The sequence below is a fragment of the Bombus pascuorum genome, chromosome 4 (genome assembly GCF_905332965.1).
Source record: "Bombus pascuorum chromosome 4, iyBomPasc1.1, whole genome shotgun sequence".
Classification (NCBI taxonomy): Eukaryota; Metazoa; Arthropoda; class Insecta; order Hymenoptera; family Apidae; genus Bombus; species Bombus pascuorum.
The window spans coordinates 7,169,479-7,186,590 of NC_083491.1; the positions used below are offsets into that span (position 1 = coordinate 7,169,479).

At 34.4% G+C, this 17,112-nt stretch overlaps 1 protein-coding gene across 2 annotated transcripts in view; it reads right to left on the bottom strand.

Moving 5' to 3' along the window:
* LOC132906116 (inaD-like protein) overlaps positions 1–17,112 on the bottom strand; it is a 158,809-nt gene that overhangs the window by 120,720 nt on the left and 20,977 nt on the right. The gene's annotated exons all lie outside the window — the stretch shown is intronic.

The following is a 17,112-nucleotide window of genomic DNA, read 5'->3' on the forward strand; positions in this document are numbered from 1 at the left end:
TATTTAAATAATAGTAAATATGTTTGAAGGAAATAAGATTGCCTATACCAACGTTAAATTTATATTAAAAAGCCATTAAAATTTGATATTGATCGATAATTCGCTGTAATACACAGTCAATCATTCTAATTAAGTTCATTTGTATAATTATCGTTCTACTTGGCGAGCATTAAGCTTTAAATTAATGCGCAATAAATTTAACGGCACGTATAGGCATTAAATTCTGAAATATTTCACATGTTTGTAAAATCGGTCATTTCATCTGCAAAAATCCAATATATTATCGCGTCATCCAATAAATTCTCGTACCATACCTGCAACTATAAAAACAACAACAATTTAATCTATTCTTTCTCAATAAGAAATTACAACTAACAATGAAACAACGGCTGTTTAATTCCAAAACTAGAAAATTAATTACTATTATTAGTAGGTAAATTATTATATAATAAAATCCAACATCATTATCCCATTTCTCTGTAATATTACAACCACTGTTATTCCTATTAAAAAAAAACCTGTGCACCAAAAAAAAAAAAAAATAAATGTCCACATCTCCGATATCTCTCCCATTTCTCCAGCTTTCTAGTCAACATGTTACTTTTGCACAGCAAAAAAAAAAATAAAACAAAATAAAGGGGAGAAATAAAGCAAAGAAAAAAGAAAGGAATGCAGAGAGAAGAAAAAGGGTTCGTTCGTACCTTCCGCTCGAAACACGCATTTCTCTTAATAAAACACGATGCAAGAACGTTCTTTGCTTAAATTTTACGGTTAACGTCTCGTCGACCGCGTTCCTTCAGCCAGCCCATAACCGTATCTACAATGAGCACGAGAGACCGGATGGAAGTTCGCCAACGTCACAAAGTGAAACTTGGAAAAGTAAGGCTCGAACGACCGACAAAAGCTTTTCATACTTTCTTCGAAAAAAAAAAAAAAAAAAAATACGCGTACACGGCCGAGTTCACATTCGTCACATTCGCGGATAAAGCAGATACTATTTTAACGAACCCGCCAGATATACTAAATTCTTCGCAGTTTATTCGTAAGAAATAAAGTTAAATCGATTAAACGACTGTATTTCTCGTCCATACGATGGAATTTCCACACCGTTAGGCTTTTACGCCACCTTGCCGGGCTGGATCTTCTCGCGTCCTTAAACTTTACGATAATTCCTGATAATCATCTTTCATCTTTAATGTGATGGCCCACGAAACTATTTGAACTCGTGGAAAGTTTCCTCGGACAAACTACACGGAAGCGTGTTGCACGTTAAACATTTTGAAATTTCGGTAGCATTGTAAGGATACACGACGGTCAGTATCATATTAGTACATTTTGGAACAAATATGAAAACGTACATATTGAAACAAATATGAAAATATACATATTGAAACAACTACGAAAATGTACATACGGGAACAAGTATGGAAATGTACATACTTGAACAAATATGAAAATGTATATGCAAGTTGTTATATACATGCACTTTGCACAGATCGCAACATTATTTAAAGAGTCTATTGATAAGCTTCAATACTTAATGGAATCATGCTTTACGTTAATTATATGCTTAATGTTAATGAAATATTAAATTATGCGTTTATATTACAAATTGAGAATATTTCAGTATGCCAACTAGTTTAAAGAAAAGTACAAACTACCGAGAGTAGGTCAAGTATATATATGATCACCAGTGTTTTAATGGACACAATGTGAAAAACGAATGTTTTCAAATTTGTTTTCATGCTTTTAGATTGATCAGTATAGTAAGAGTCACATAATTATTTAAGCAATGGGATTCTATTCTAGAAAACATAAGAATAAAATACAATGACCGGTATTAATATACATTTAAAACAGAAGAACTCTTTTCGGATTGGCCCAGACGATTTGAGTTTTTTAAGAAATTAAAAGAACTAGTTTATTAGATGGCGCGTAAAAGATCTGTGAGAAAATTCCAATTGATCGGATCTTAAAAATAATTGCCTCTGCAAAATAAAATTCTCAAAAATTTGAGAATGGGCAAGAACCATCGCAGCATAAAATTCTGAAAATATCCAAGGGATAGAAACTAAATTCAATATTCCCTTGCTAATACAAGCGAACTTATCTCGTTCGAATGACCATTTAAGATTCAGACCAAGCATTTCTGCTCCTAATTGATATTCGGTTGAAATTGTGTAATGGAATGGAAATAATGCGTCATGTGCCATTTAAAGCAACCTATATCGTCGAGCGTTTCCTTTTCTGTTCACCCAGGTTTTTGCAAAGACGACTTTTTCGCGTCCTTTATGACACAAAAAAAGTAATCACACGTAGCGAAATCGTACACAGTATATGGCCGTGGAAGCGAGCAAACGAAGAAAAGTTGCCGGTGTAATTAGCGTGGAGGGTCGTTGCGATATATCGATCTCACGTTCGCCAGAGCACAGGGAAACACATTTCCGTACTAAACAGCTTTCATTTTCCGCGTAACCTTACGTTTAACCGTGTGGTATCCAGTCGGTATAAAAACGCAACTATAATATAGCTGATCTACGTTAATATTACATTATTATGTTACGATGTTACTATGATATATTGTGGTATTAGGTCTCGTTAACATTTACTAACAAGTGACACGAAAAGTAGATAAAAATATGGAAGTGATAAGTTAAACCGTACAAAGTACAAAGGTCACGTAATAAAAATGAAAATATGTTTTATAGTACTCGAACGAACGAAAATATGTTATATTACCATACCACGTATATTGTATTACATTGACCAATAACAAATTATACGAAATTATAAATGAAAAAAAAATGAAACCATGTGAAATTTATTTAAGGAAAAAAAAACAAATTTCGTGATTGGTAAACGGACGGAAACACTACGTGAAATAATAAACATTTAAATAACATTTCATACTTTCTAGATGATATATATCAAGCCTCTGTAAAATTTGTTTACCAGCTACAGAATTTTACAATACTTCGTAGAACTTCACACAAAAAAGTTAACAAATTAAAAAATTCCATAAAATAAAGAGGAAATAAACCACAGAAACTTTAAACGACAGAAATTTCCAAACCAACATGACATTCTCAAATTACATACATGCATAGATACTTTCTTTGTACATATGTACAATCGAAACACCTCAAACAAAGAATAAATTTTAGACAAACCAATATTGCATAGCATTTCACAAAAAAAAAAAAACTAGCAAATTAATACATCAAAAATTCGATAGAGCGCGCAAGAAATAAACGAGAGAGACTCTGAACGACAGAAATTTCCAAAACTACATGACATCGTCCAACTACATATGTACGTACTTTCTTTACATATGTATGTACAATCGAAACACTCGAAACAAAGAACAGATTTGAAAGGGTCCGCCTATATCGAGCTGGTCCAACTATACCTCACATTTTCCCGCACGTTTCAACCCTAGTAAAGGAATAATGAAAAGAGTGGATCGCAATATCGCAGCAATTCGGCAATAACGCCTTATCACACCCTTGCAATATAGGTGAGGACTTCGTTCGAATCCGTAATCACGACCATAGCGAAACGAGGCATGGAGAAAGAGTGTATTTCATTTTGAGCCACTTTGACCAGATACTCCTCGCATCTGTATAAAGAGAGGAGCGTGATCGAACGTGATAAAATGTTTCGATCGATGGAAAGGAGACGAATCGGTTGCGCAACGTCCATCGTATGGTCGACAATCGTGTTCGATTACGCAACCACGTCATCAATGGAACGATATTCATGAGTGGAGTTTTTTATTCGTCTTCGTAACATCGTCGAGGATAATCGATGATTACGCGACGAAGGATCTAGCGATGGTTTCGTTTCGAAAATTTCCCGAAGGTGTGTGTAAAAGGTGTTTTTATAATGTAAAAGAGTGGTTTTATAATGAAAGGGAGAAAGTGAAAGGAAGGAAGTGAAAGGGGTAGCTGAACAAGAAGAAAAGAAGGCTAGTGATGTACTTCACAGAAACGTTCCTACATATAATTAACCCTACCGCGTTCCTCCTTTGGTCGTTTTCCATTCAATTATATTGGCTTAACAGCGAAAGATATCTCGTGCTTTGATAAGAGATAAGAGAGTTCTTATCGTTATGCATATGATGCCGTTTCAGTTTCATATGCAATCTTTTGAAAACGTTGCGAATCCTTTTTGTTTCTTACAATGAGAACAAGTCTGAAATGTAAAAATCCGAGGATCGCAGCAGGGTTAATATAATATTTACAGAAGAAAGAATATTTGAGAGGAGATTATATATATATACATTGAATGTATTATGGAAAACTTTTATGTCGATATCGTATCCATTATACATATAAACCTTGTTGTAATTTCTTGGAAAGAGAAAAAGTAGAAAATTGCATTGTAACGTGAGATCAGAGATGCACGAGTATCACAAAGCATTCCTCACGAACGTCACTTACTTTCGACCAGAATGTTACAAATAAAAGTCAATTAAACTCTTGTAGCATAATTTACATATCAAAATTGTAATCTGAAATATTCATAATAATCTGAAGTATTCGTAATAACATTACGTCACATAAAACACATATCAGAATACGAGAAAAGTATACAAAAAATGATATATGTAAACGTAAAAATAAATATGTATTGAAAAAATAATACCGAAATAGTTCGAATTTTCACAGAGACCAGTCTATATTTTTCGATTCGAAAGATATAGAATTTCGTGCGGACAATTCGTTTACGGGAACGTTAACCCAATTGAAAAGCAACTGGTTAATTTTCCTGAAAGAGACTGCAGCGTTTCCAACAGAACAAAGCCGAACATGGAAAAATTGCTAAGCACTTGATGGTCAATTTTAGATTACGCCACTTGTAGAGGATGCTGTCCTTCGTGTTCAATAAAAAAAAAAGAGAGAAAAAACGAATAGAAGGTGATTTGAATTACTGAGATTAGTTTATTTCACGTACTCTCTAAAAGCAAACTGATACACCTATTCTAGGACTGATTTCCTAGAATTTTTATAGTTTTAGTATATTGTTTAGCACTGTTAGCGATAAATATTTCACTACTTCACTGTTTTCATATTTATTTTTATAACTATTTCCTTTTCCCTTTCTTCTGTATTTATCGTCGTATCGACTCCTTAGGTTCAGAGTTATATTTCTTGATACAGTTTAGTGTTGGAATTTTTAACCTTTAAGAATTTTCTGTTACGTGATCCTGTTAAGACTGAGAGAGAATTTAGTTCACATTTCGCTCTTTATATTCGAGCAAGAGATGGTTGTTTGTCAAAGCTTGATTACGCAGCCTGCAGAAGAGTTGTGCCTTTTTCCTCTTTTCTTTTTTTTTTTTTTTTTTTTTTTTTTTGTAGGTATTCATGCGTTATTTTGTAGTGACATGCTCTGAACTACTACTGAATTATTTTTATACTACATATAATATACGATTATTATTGATTAATTCTGCTGCATCCTTCATGTACCTGCATATTTCCAATGTAATAATATTTGCTTATCGTTAATAAGATTTCTTAAGTTTGAAGAAGATATGAAAGAATTGTTCTGAACAATTTTCTTGAAGCAGAAGACGTATCATTCGTTGAAATGGAAACGACGTTTAATCATAAAATGTAGAGGGGCGAAATAGAGTCAGGAATATAATTTAAAGTTTTTAAAATATGGATGTTCCACTTAAGATATTGTTAATATTAATTAAAGTTCGTAAAGCTTGAAACTTTCTGAAACAAGAAGTTCGAAAAATAAAGAGGTCAAGCTGCATAGATTAGAAATATAAATCCGTTTAAAGAAATTAATTTTCTTTATTAAGATGTGGAAGAATTGTAAGATTCTTAAAATAAATACTAAAGTAGAATTACTCAATAACAATATTGTCAATATACGTAATGCTATTTCTACATTTTATAATATACAAATTTCTCACACCCAAATACACATCAAGACAATCTAACAAAATTGAAATCAGATCCACCAATGTTCTAGTCAAAAAACCAAACCGATTTCAACCACGAATCGCGTATCCAAGAATGATTTTCACATAAGTTTCAGTATTATATTAAGCAGATTAATAAATCCCAAGATCAAGATAGATCGCTAAGATCACGATGAAGCTATAATTATCATTGAAGAATGAAAAGCTGCAAAGTTTTCAAATTTTACGTTTTCCATAGAAAGTCAATGCAAATCTTCTTGAACAACGGAATAAAGTTCTGAATAGATATTCGAACGTTTTAATATTCTTCAAGCACGAATCACACAACCAAGAATCGTCTACAAATGAATCCCAGCATCTAAATAAATTAGTGAAGCTTCAATCGTTATGAAGAAGTAAGAAGGCCCAAACTTTTCGAATTCAAATTATTCCACGAAAGGTCAATGTAAATCTGCCTACGAACCGTATGATACTGAATAGAATTTCGGACGATTTGACATTCTTCAAGCAATTTCCGCGTTTCAATACGTGAAATTTCATAGAGGAAGTCGTACGAATATTAAATCTTCTAAGCTGAAGCATACCTTTCCTTTCAAACAGAAGGTCAAACAAATCCATCTCGGTTGCTTTCTACCTCCGGTAAATACGTTCGCGTGCAACTTGCATAATTTCATACGATATTCAGCAACTCAGTTTTCAACGTAGCCGGAGTTATGAAGTGCCGTGGGTGCCCTTTCGAGCGGGTTAATGAAACGTGAAGAGAAAGCGAAAAGAGACGTTGCATATGGTACAGTCCCAACGAATAGCGGAAAAATTGTCCCACGACGGTATCTTGATTCGAATACCAAGTAGAATCAATCGAGGATTCTACTGTTACGCTATTTTCAATATCTGTGCATTTTAATTCAAATAGAAACGCGAAGGGCACAATTAAAATGACAAATACTGAATTTTAGATAGAAATTTTCCATAAATTCAAAGACAGAATTTATATTTCATTCTTGTTCAAGCTAAATTTTTTCTTTGTATATTACAATTCTGTTCAAGATATAGTATACTTCTTTAGATTTAAAACAACATTTTTTCATGAATCCTAAAATGAACTATTTTTTTTTTTTTTTCTGAAAACTGTAATCTTATGTGAGATGAGTATGTCAAGTCCACTGTAAGCATATTCTCTACGATGATACTTGTTTCATTCGAAACAAAAATTAAAAATATCTTCTCTCCTTCCCCTCTCACTTATCGCAACAAACTGCCCTCGTGGTTTATCGATTCCCGATCGCTCAGTTTCTCCAAACTATTGCACGGCCTATTCGCTGGCACCGGTCAACGCGCATTCCTTGCATTCATAAGTTGCTCCAAGGACGCCTTTGCCTTGCTGACTGCTCCATGATTGTTCGATGACTGAGTTGCGACAGTTGTCATCGCGCCAATTCGCTTGCGAAATTCCATCGAAGTTCCTTGGTACTCGGACAGGAACCTGCAATTTGATGTCCTCCGTAATCCTATTCAAGGGTTCTTCCACCGACACTGGACTCCCACTTGTACACAAGTCGCTTGACGTGTTGTCCCTCCTAGGAAGCCCACTTGTTCAATTGCACCGCGTAAGATTACAGGCCGATGTGCTGGATCCATAGCTGGACCACCGCGGCGTCATCGATCGATGGCTTCGATCGCTCTCGTCTAAGTTTCGATCGCAGCTCGTCTAAATTTCGATCGCAGCTCGTCTAAATTTCGATCGCAGCTCGTCTAAGTTTCGATCGCAGCTCGTCTAAATTTCGATCGCAGCTCGTCTAAATTTCGATCGCAGCTCGTCTAAATTTCGATCGCAGCTCGTCTAAGTTTCGATCGCAGTTCGTCTAAATTTCGATCGCAGCTCGTCTAAGTTTCGATCGCAGCTCGTCTATACTTCGATCGCAGTCCGAGTAAGTTTCGATCGCAGTTCGTCTAAGCTTCGATCGCAGTTCGTCTAAGCTTCGATCGCAGCTCGTCTAAGCTTCGATCGCAGCTCGTCTAAGTTTCGATCGCAGCTCGTCTATGCTTCGATCGCAGTCCGAGTAAGTTTCGATCGGTAGCTTCGATCACAGCTCGTGTAGGTTTCGAATATCGCGTGCTGTATGCTCAGTTTTAAGTTTGTAAAGATCCATATAATTATTCTGTGGGATACATATGGTACACAGTGTATGCTTACTTTCAAGTGTTAAGTTTAGGTATTAATTTTTATTCTCAGTTTAGACAACCAACGTCGAACGCGCACGTCTTAGCTTTAACACCTTAATAAGTTATTTTAAGTTAGATGTATCTACGCCAAGTCCATTGCGCGCACTTTTTCTACGCAGATACATTGTTCAACTTATAGCGCAAAGTAAAAAGGCTCCCTTATCTAATCCCTTTAAATACTAAATTATTAAATAAAAAAATTGATTTGACAAAGTGTTTGTAACTTCGTCTTTTAAACTTCTCTGCAAGTTCAAGTCGTTAATGTGAAGGGTTGCCGGTAGGGACCGATCTAATGTACTTTAGTTTACGAGTAAGTTTTAGTGCTAAGGCCTAAATTAAGTGAATTTTAAGCCTCATTATTAGATGGTAAGGGACGGCGAAAGACAGCGAGAGACGATGAGAGACTCGTTGTTTGTTTTAAGTCTTGCTGTTCCCTTCCTTAAGTTTCAAGCCTTACTTTTAAGTCTAAGTTTTAAGCTCCAATTTTAAGTTTAAGTTTCAGTTTTAAGTTGCGTCGTTAATCTTAAACATTACCTGCAAGTTTTAATTCCAACTCGCTTCGTTCATTTTAAACCTTAGTTTTAGTATATTTGTAAAGATCGATTACTTGATTGATATATGTATTTATCCACAGAAATAAAATTTTGATGATCTTTTGGTCTTTTGTTTTTTCCACTGAGCATAATTTGCCTGTTTGGCTTATTGATAAATTCTGTTGCGAGTTCCTGATCGTCAGTCGAAGTACCTATACTTGATAATATATAATTAACGATTGATTTGAGAATACAAAGGTGAAAATTATAAAAATAATTAAAAAATCCACATTTCTACGTTTTGGATGGAATTACAATTTTATTATTTAATTTTATTATTTATTCCTATTTGAAACTAATTAAACGAATCACTTAACTATCACCGTATAGTAATCTATTATTTTGATATAATGTGTAATGTACGTATTATATTTTATTATTTTGATAGCGTGCAATGCTTTCTCAAGTATCGTACTCGTAGAAGGATAGAATTCTATACTTAGTTGCGATTATACGATATCCTGTTCTATATTTTATTTATAATCTCTCACAAGACTTTAGTATTAATTCAAACCAATACTATACTGAATCGATAACGTTGCATGCAACACGAAAATGGTATCAGGTGGCCTCCAAAACGTGGCACTCGAAAAAGCATTGAATGTCACGTCCGTTTCTGTACCTCGTCTGGGATTAAAGTTTGAAAAAGCGAAGATAGCAATCAAATTGTAAAAAAATAACCAGAATTGTTTCAGCTACGAAATATTGTAAAAAGTTGCCAAATATCATAGAACAATACCAAGCATTACCAAGCAAATATTATAAAAACGATATTTCATATACTTTCTCATATTTTATAAACTTTGCGCAATTTCCTGCGTCAAGATCGTCTATAAATACAGAAAAATCCGCAATCTAGTGATTTTACTCCGAGCTCGAACAAAATTACCACAGCTTAACGTTTCATCTTCGTCTTAATCCTGCGCATATGTTCGATTCGAAGATAGAAAGTAGCCCCACGTAACAAAACCACATTGATCTCTCTGCGGGGTATAATGGAAGGTGTCGATTTCCTCGACCGGAAGTGACAAGAATCGATCGCCGTTGAAGCAACTCGGGGTAGACTATCGAGCGTCAGTCGCGTTTAAAGGGACCACTGTTGTGTAACGATACAAGCCGTCAAGCATCGAGTAACACGATATGACCGAGTTTGTGCCTCGTTAAAATTGCATTAGCCAGACAGTGGAAAGGGTCGAAGGACGGTTGAAAATACGCTGAAGAAACGTTTCAACAACCCGACGAATCGCGACAATGTTTCCACGTTAACACTCGATCTGTACGTTTTGAAAGAAATCTTTATGAATCAACCAAGAGATACAAGAAGACGAGCAATGAAACTGTCGTAACATTTTTCATTAGGAAAAAAATCTATCTGTCACACGAAGTGGCATCATTTTCTGCTACTTTTCCAATGTCCCCAATAAAAACCGATGTATCGTAAACGTACAATATGGTGTACACCGTTTATACTTTGTGACCCTAACAGATGGACAATTCTAAGATCTAGACCAAAGATATCCTACACCTACGTTATAGGTATGAGTGTTGGGGAAAATTTTATTTACCTATTAAATGATAAACGACAGATTAAAATAATATTTTAGTTGCAAATAAGAATTACATTTTCTACTTAAACAAAGGTTTTTTAAACCTTTAAACGTTGGCAGAAGTAATTCATTTATTATTTTGCACATATTTTCTATTTCGATTTACATAATTGGAAAACAAATGATGATATATAAATTTAAATAGCTTTTGGTTTCGTCTTATCTGTTTCATTTTGTACAATGAAAAAATCGTGAAATTAATATGGTTATTCTTCAATAGACAGATCGCCATTCACACTTTCTTCTACAACTACTTGCTCCTCGATTAAGTTACCTAAAAGTCTATTTAATTTAATTCATCAGAGCTGATGAACATTATTAAAAATTGGAGACCGTAATTTTGTTGTAATCTCTCTGATTGAAATATTATATTTGTTTAATAATAAATTTGTTCAACGATCGGTGAGTAGTAATAAATAAAAAATAAATGTACATTTGTAAATACGAAATAATTTCATTATTTTAAATAGTAAATTTAGATTTGTCCAAATAACAAATAATTTATGTCTGTTCTTTGTTTGACCTCTCAAATAAAAAATGATGAAAATCTAGTCAAGTAATTATTTAGATGAAAATTTATTCAACAATTCCCGATATTGATACGCAAACAATGAACATGATAATTATATAATAAAAGCATTATTAAATGAAAATATTTAAACCAGTAACAAATTATTCAATTTGCGGAAATTTATAAAAAATATTTAAATTACTTCGGAATTATTTATGCTATGGAAATTTATTCAAAATTATTTAAATAATTTATTAATAAAAATTATTTGATTATGTACGACAATTAAAACGCTGCATATTGCATGGAACGAAAGGTAAAATTTCCAATAAGCAGAGTAAGTAACTTAACCCAAATGTAAGTCAAACTAAATTTTCGCCAGACCAAGTGAGGTATCCTTTGATTCGTTTCTCCAACCAAATATGAATGAATATGAAAGGAGATCAAAGCTCGAAGAATTGAAATTTATGCTTCTAGAACCATATATATTTTACTGCGAACATGTAACTCTCTTTTGCAATCTGAATTCTTTTTTAAATCTATTGAAGAACCTTAAATGCAAGAATTAAAATAAAAAATCTTGAATCGTTAATAATACGATTCGTAAAACATTTGAGCCTTCGCGGTTGACTCTTTCTACGCGATATCGCTTTAAATGAAAAATAAGATTCGATTAAAAGAAATAATCGAACGTATCGTTACACTTAATTGTTAACCCTGAAACAGTCACTCCTTTGCTATCAAATAACTATAGCACAATCTTCTACCTACCCTATGTAAGGAATTGCAAGGCAAGACAACAACTCAGCAGAAATTGACTTTACCTTTCACAGTTTGATTATACAATACCCTAACTCTGACAGAAACACGCGTGCACACGTCGGTTACAACCCCATAGCCAGCCGTTACACTTCGTCGTTGAATTAATTAAAGGGGAAGGGAAGAATATTGAGTTATACGAGCAATGAAATTATTAAACTTTCTGTTGTTTCCTATCTGCACGCTTGCATCTGTATATATTTTGCATGAAAGAACGCTCAAATATCATTGTTCGATACAGAATATATATTCGACTGCATCGGGAATGTGCTATATGAAGATGAGACACGCTCGTTGCAGTTGTCAGAGGCTAAAGCTGTAGCTTTGCGAGCTAGCTAAAGGGTAATCTAATTGCAAGCTTCACTAAAGATTGTAATATGTAATAACGCGTGGATGAAATTGCAACCCTTTCTCTGTTTTTGATGTTACTTGGCGTTGCGTGACCCTTTGCAACGCCATTTCCACGGGGTCACTGATCTCCTACGAAAGAGTTTCAAAGAATTTTTGTAGAAAAGCATTGTACACGAAGTAATATAAAAACGGAGACACTATATGCGCATGATTAATTTAAACTGCGGATTTCTATGCATTTAGAGGAAACTTGAAGGTGCAGAATTCGATGAAAAACCTGTTCTGTCGTAAGGAAGACTTCGAAGCAATGTAGACTGCATTGCAATTATGGTAAAATAACACAAAGGTAGCTTTCTCCAGTACAAATCTTTTTTAACTTTCTGTCAAAAAACATAGATCTTTCTGTCTGTTCCATATCTAAAGACAGAATATGGACATTTTGAAGACTGCGTTGTAGTTATATGAAGCTTTCTATAGAAGTGTACTTAATTGAAACGTCAAACGAGGATTTGATAGTGTGCATATGTAAAGACAGGACTTAGAAAATGAAATACTACATCACCATAAAACGGTCTGCAATGATTTCAAAGCAACACCGAGGGACATTTTCACAATGTGAAATTCCCAAGAACAAAAATTCGAAATATCGAGAGAAGCTGCGACAAGCTTGTATTGAATAATACGTATAAAGAATACTAAATAAATGTATGAAGAAGATTCTATAGAAACAATAATAACAAACGAAGACGCTATTTTTAACTGAGAAGTCAACAAGGAGCAAAAAAATTTATCCCAATAGAAAATAGGACATTTTATTGGAAGATAAGCAATTTCTAAGTAAATCTCAACACTGTAAGCTTCTCAAAAACAGATTCCTTGCCAAAAGAAAATAAATTCCTGTGCCATTTTTAAAAGCATGGAAACAGATTGCAAATAGTATTGTAGCTATACTGAAAAGTAAACTCGCAACAAGAATTTCTCAAAACGAAAAATTCACAGTCAAAGAAAATAAATGCATTTCGCTATTCTGTATTTAAAAATAGAATATAGGATACGAAAATGTCGGAAACTGTACTCTAGTTACCTTGAAAAAGAAGAAAATTCCTCCGATTATTTCTACATAATATAAAACGTAGAAGTATCATCTGCAAATAAGGATAATACGAAATTAAATAAAAATGACAACATAGAAGAAAAGTACCAAAAGAAATTGTAGCGACATATGAAGAAAACGCCAGGGATAGGTACGTTACGAAGAGTCTGGGCGAAGAGTCCGTTTTCCCGATTGGTTTCAGGCAGGTTTCGGGTAAAAATTCGTAAATTGTCGGACACAGGTTGTATTAATTACATTTAACTTTTAAATTAGCGACGACCTAGAGAAACGACATAAATATTTTTTTTTATCAAATACGACCTAATTATAACGTTATCACTGGTGGGGGGGGGGGGGTGTAGCGACATATAAATCATAGAACGAGGCGAAGCGAGAGCGTCTCATGTTATTGTTGCGCCTCGGAACATGGACACCGCCTCCACACACGAAAATAGCGTTAGACTATCTGTAGGCAAAAACAATGTCGCCGTGGAGGGCAACCGTCGTTCTAAGGCAAATTTAAATCTTCCGACTCCCCCCGACCAGTGTAAATAAACAGACACGATCGCGATCGGGCAGTTATTATAATCAAATTATTATCGAGTTATTACCGAATCATTATTTGCGAATTAACGGAGTATACGAGTCTTGGAGTACTACGATTGTACGAAAGTCTATCGACGGTACTTATAAACCTTTATAATAATATCTACTCTAAATATACTTGACGGTTGCAATAGCAATCTTTTTCATAGTTATAATTTAAATCCAATCCCCTTACATCATCCGCCACAAAATATACCAAAGCGTAACTTATCATTATATTAAAATAACACAAAAAAATTCCAAAACGAACTTTTGAAAAATAGAAATTCTCGGTCTTAACTCCAACTCAATTGAATATTCAATATTCGTTCGAGAACGATAATTCATACAAACGAAAGCATGGTTGAACCAACATTTCGGATTATCTGTCAAGCGCGTCATTTTCGTAACTTAAGGAGCTACCCAATCGAGAATATAGACACGCAATCTAACAAAGTCAAGGAAGACGGATTACACCGGTGTATCTGGTTGGCAACTTATCGTCGAGCAGGTGAACAGGAACAAATAGTTCGCATACTATCGCAACAACTTCGCGGCTCGGTCAAATATTTTGCTACGTGGAACAGACAGGAAAGAGATGGCTTCGGTAAAGTGCATTACGCGACGTCGTTCAACCCCTCGATGAACCGGGCCAAGGAACAGGGCCTTTGACTCATTAAGAAAATAACCTGACATAGATAGCTCTCAGCCTAGACAAGCACAGAGATCCTATAATTGCATATAAACAGAGAAATTTCATCGGCTCAGAGATTCGTCGAATGCCACACATTTTATATATTTGCGATGTACATTTATGCGTTAAATTAAAGATAACATTTGAGGAAATTATTGTAAAGCAACAAAGGATGGTTGATTGAGTTTGGTTTGCGGAAAATGGAATATGTACGAGAAATATAATTTTGAACATCGATGTGTATCGTGAAGATAGATCTTACAGGGTGGAAAGAGTGGAAGGAAATCTTATAACGCTATAAATGAAAAATAATATTTGGGAAAGTTATTGAAAAAAGAGATAACGGTTCGTTTGATTCAGTTTGATTGGAGAGAAACGAAAGATTTATATTTCAGTATCATAATTTTATGTATCGATGTGAAACAAAGTTAGCGTCGGTGTCTTCATTTCTCGTTTGAACCGCTTGAACTTAATTTCTTTCGTAATTTTCGGTAGAAAGAATGCAAATTGTGTACGGTTGAAGGGTTAAAGAAGAACCAAAAGAATGAGCGGTAATTACGAAATTAAAATGGAAATTTAAATGGTGAAACGGACTTTTGTAGACCTTGGGGAAGTAATTGCTATGATTATTTTTATTGGGATAAAAAGCACGTGACAGTCTAGCTTTCGAGTTAAAATACAATTATACAAAAGAAGGAAATAATGCCACTCAAAGTGTATAATAGTATTTCAAGCATGAATAAATTATTCTCCATAATAATCATCTTCTGCGCTAGCTAATCAACTATACATAAAAAAATTTGTAAGACTTTACAGTTACGTTGAAGTCAACATTTTTCATTCCAAGATCAGTTCGCAACGTTAACGAGGGGAAAAATTACAGTGGGAAATTAGAAGCAACGTTACAGATTATTCGAAACATCATGTGGCAAAGAAATTAAATTCAACAACCAAATGTAAAGAAGTGAAAAATTATGAAAACTTTATCAAGCAGTCGTGAGTAACATTACAATTTATTAAAAAAAAAAAAAAAAAAAACTAACGCGATGAAGGATTGGAAGAGCCAGAAACCATTCTTAAGCGTTTCCGATCATCCCCTTCAAATTACCTTTCGTCCAATCGAATACTAATTACGCAAGAGTACGTAATTGCATTAGCTCGAATCTTTTTATATCGGAATTAACGTCAAAGATCGAATATGAAGCGAATAAAATTTATAGCGAATAATTGCATGCAACGTCGTAATTTATTTTAAAATTTCACGCGTCAAAGAAGTTACTTTCAAAATTCACACTTAGATTAAACGAAAATTAGAGAAATTTTCACGAAGAATCGTACGTAATGTCGATATCAGTCATTAAAAAATTCACGCATCAAAGAAAGCAATCTTAATATTTAAACAAACCTAAAACATTTCAAACTTATGGAAATGTTCTCGAGCAATCACACGTAACGTGCAAACTTATTGAGAAAGTTTGTGCAGCAAAGGATCGGAAGAAACGTTCTCAAGCCCTTTCGATCGTCCTTTGATTCATCCTTTGGTTCGATGGGTCGTTGATTGGCTGAGAAATGGACGCAACACGTTCGTTCTCATGACGTTTACGCGTAATTGCACGGCGATCTGCCGCTTCTAATGCGACACGTTCGACCGCCGGGATAGCCGTATATATTCGTGCTCCCCTTTCATGGCATTCGAAACATCGGCTGATAACGTGACGAGATTTTCAATCGACTATCCAGAGACATTTTTACGGCTGCTAGTTCGTTCCGGTAATACCGCGAGACGAAAGACGAATTGGCTTTCGAAGGGGAATCCGGTTCGAAGATAGATCATCTGAGAGACCGGATGGCGAATCGCCAAGTATATAATCCGAGGGGAATTTTTATGGGAATAGATTACGAGAGAATCGAGTACCGTCACAATTTTTTTGATAAGTTTGTGGGATGGCTGGAATAATATGTCTAAGAATGCGATAGAAATGAATATCCCAGCTTGAATTTATATTAGATTTCTGCGTATGAATCTTTCAATGCTGAATCCTTGGATCTGTGTTTACGAATGTGAATACTTCATTGGTAATATCGAAACTGGAAGTTTTGCACTCAAGCATCTATATTTGTATCTTTCTATCCATGTACACGCAAGCATTTAAATTGAAAACGTGATAAAACTGTGTGTCTCAACTTGAATTTCTATTAGAAATACATACGTGAATCTTTGTATTGTAGAAAGCGAATAAAAACGTGCTGAGAGTGTTAGAATCTTTCGGAAATGTCCTTGATAATTTACAACTAATAAATAAACTTAATAAATAAATAAACTTGTGCAAGTGGAAGTTTATTTTTGGGGGGAATTTCGATACTAAACGCACATCCAGGTAATGAAAGTGAATATACAAAATATCAATTTGATTAATTTGGATTCTGAGAGGTCTATACAATGCCATACTACCACGCTGGATACACGAACACATGAGTACATGCCATGCAATATTACTAAATTTTCTATTAAAAAAAGCAAGAGGATTTTCTTAATATCAAATTTATATCCAAACAAAACTACAATTCGCTCTAAAGCATTTTTGGCAACCATTGTACATTTTCATCAAATTACAGACATCATATGCCAACCGAGCTCGATCCTCTCTCTCTCTCTCTCTCTCTCTCTTTCTCTACCTCTTTCTGTAACTACATAACA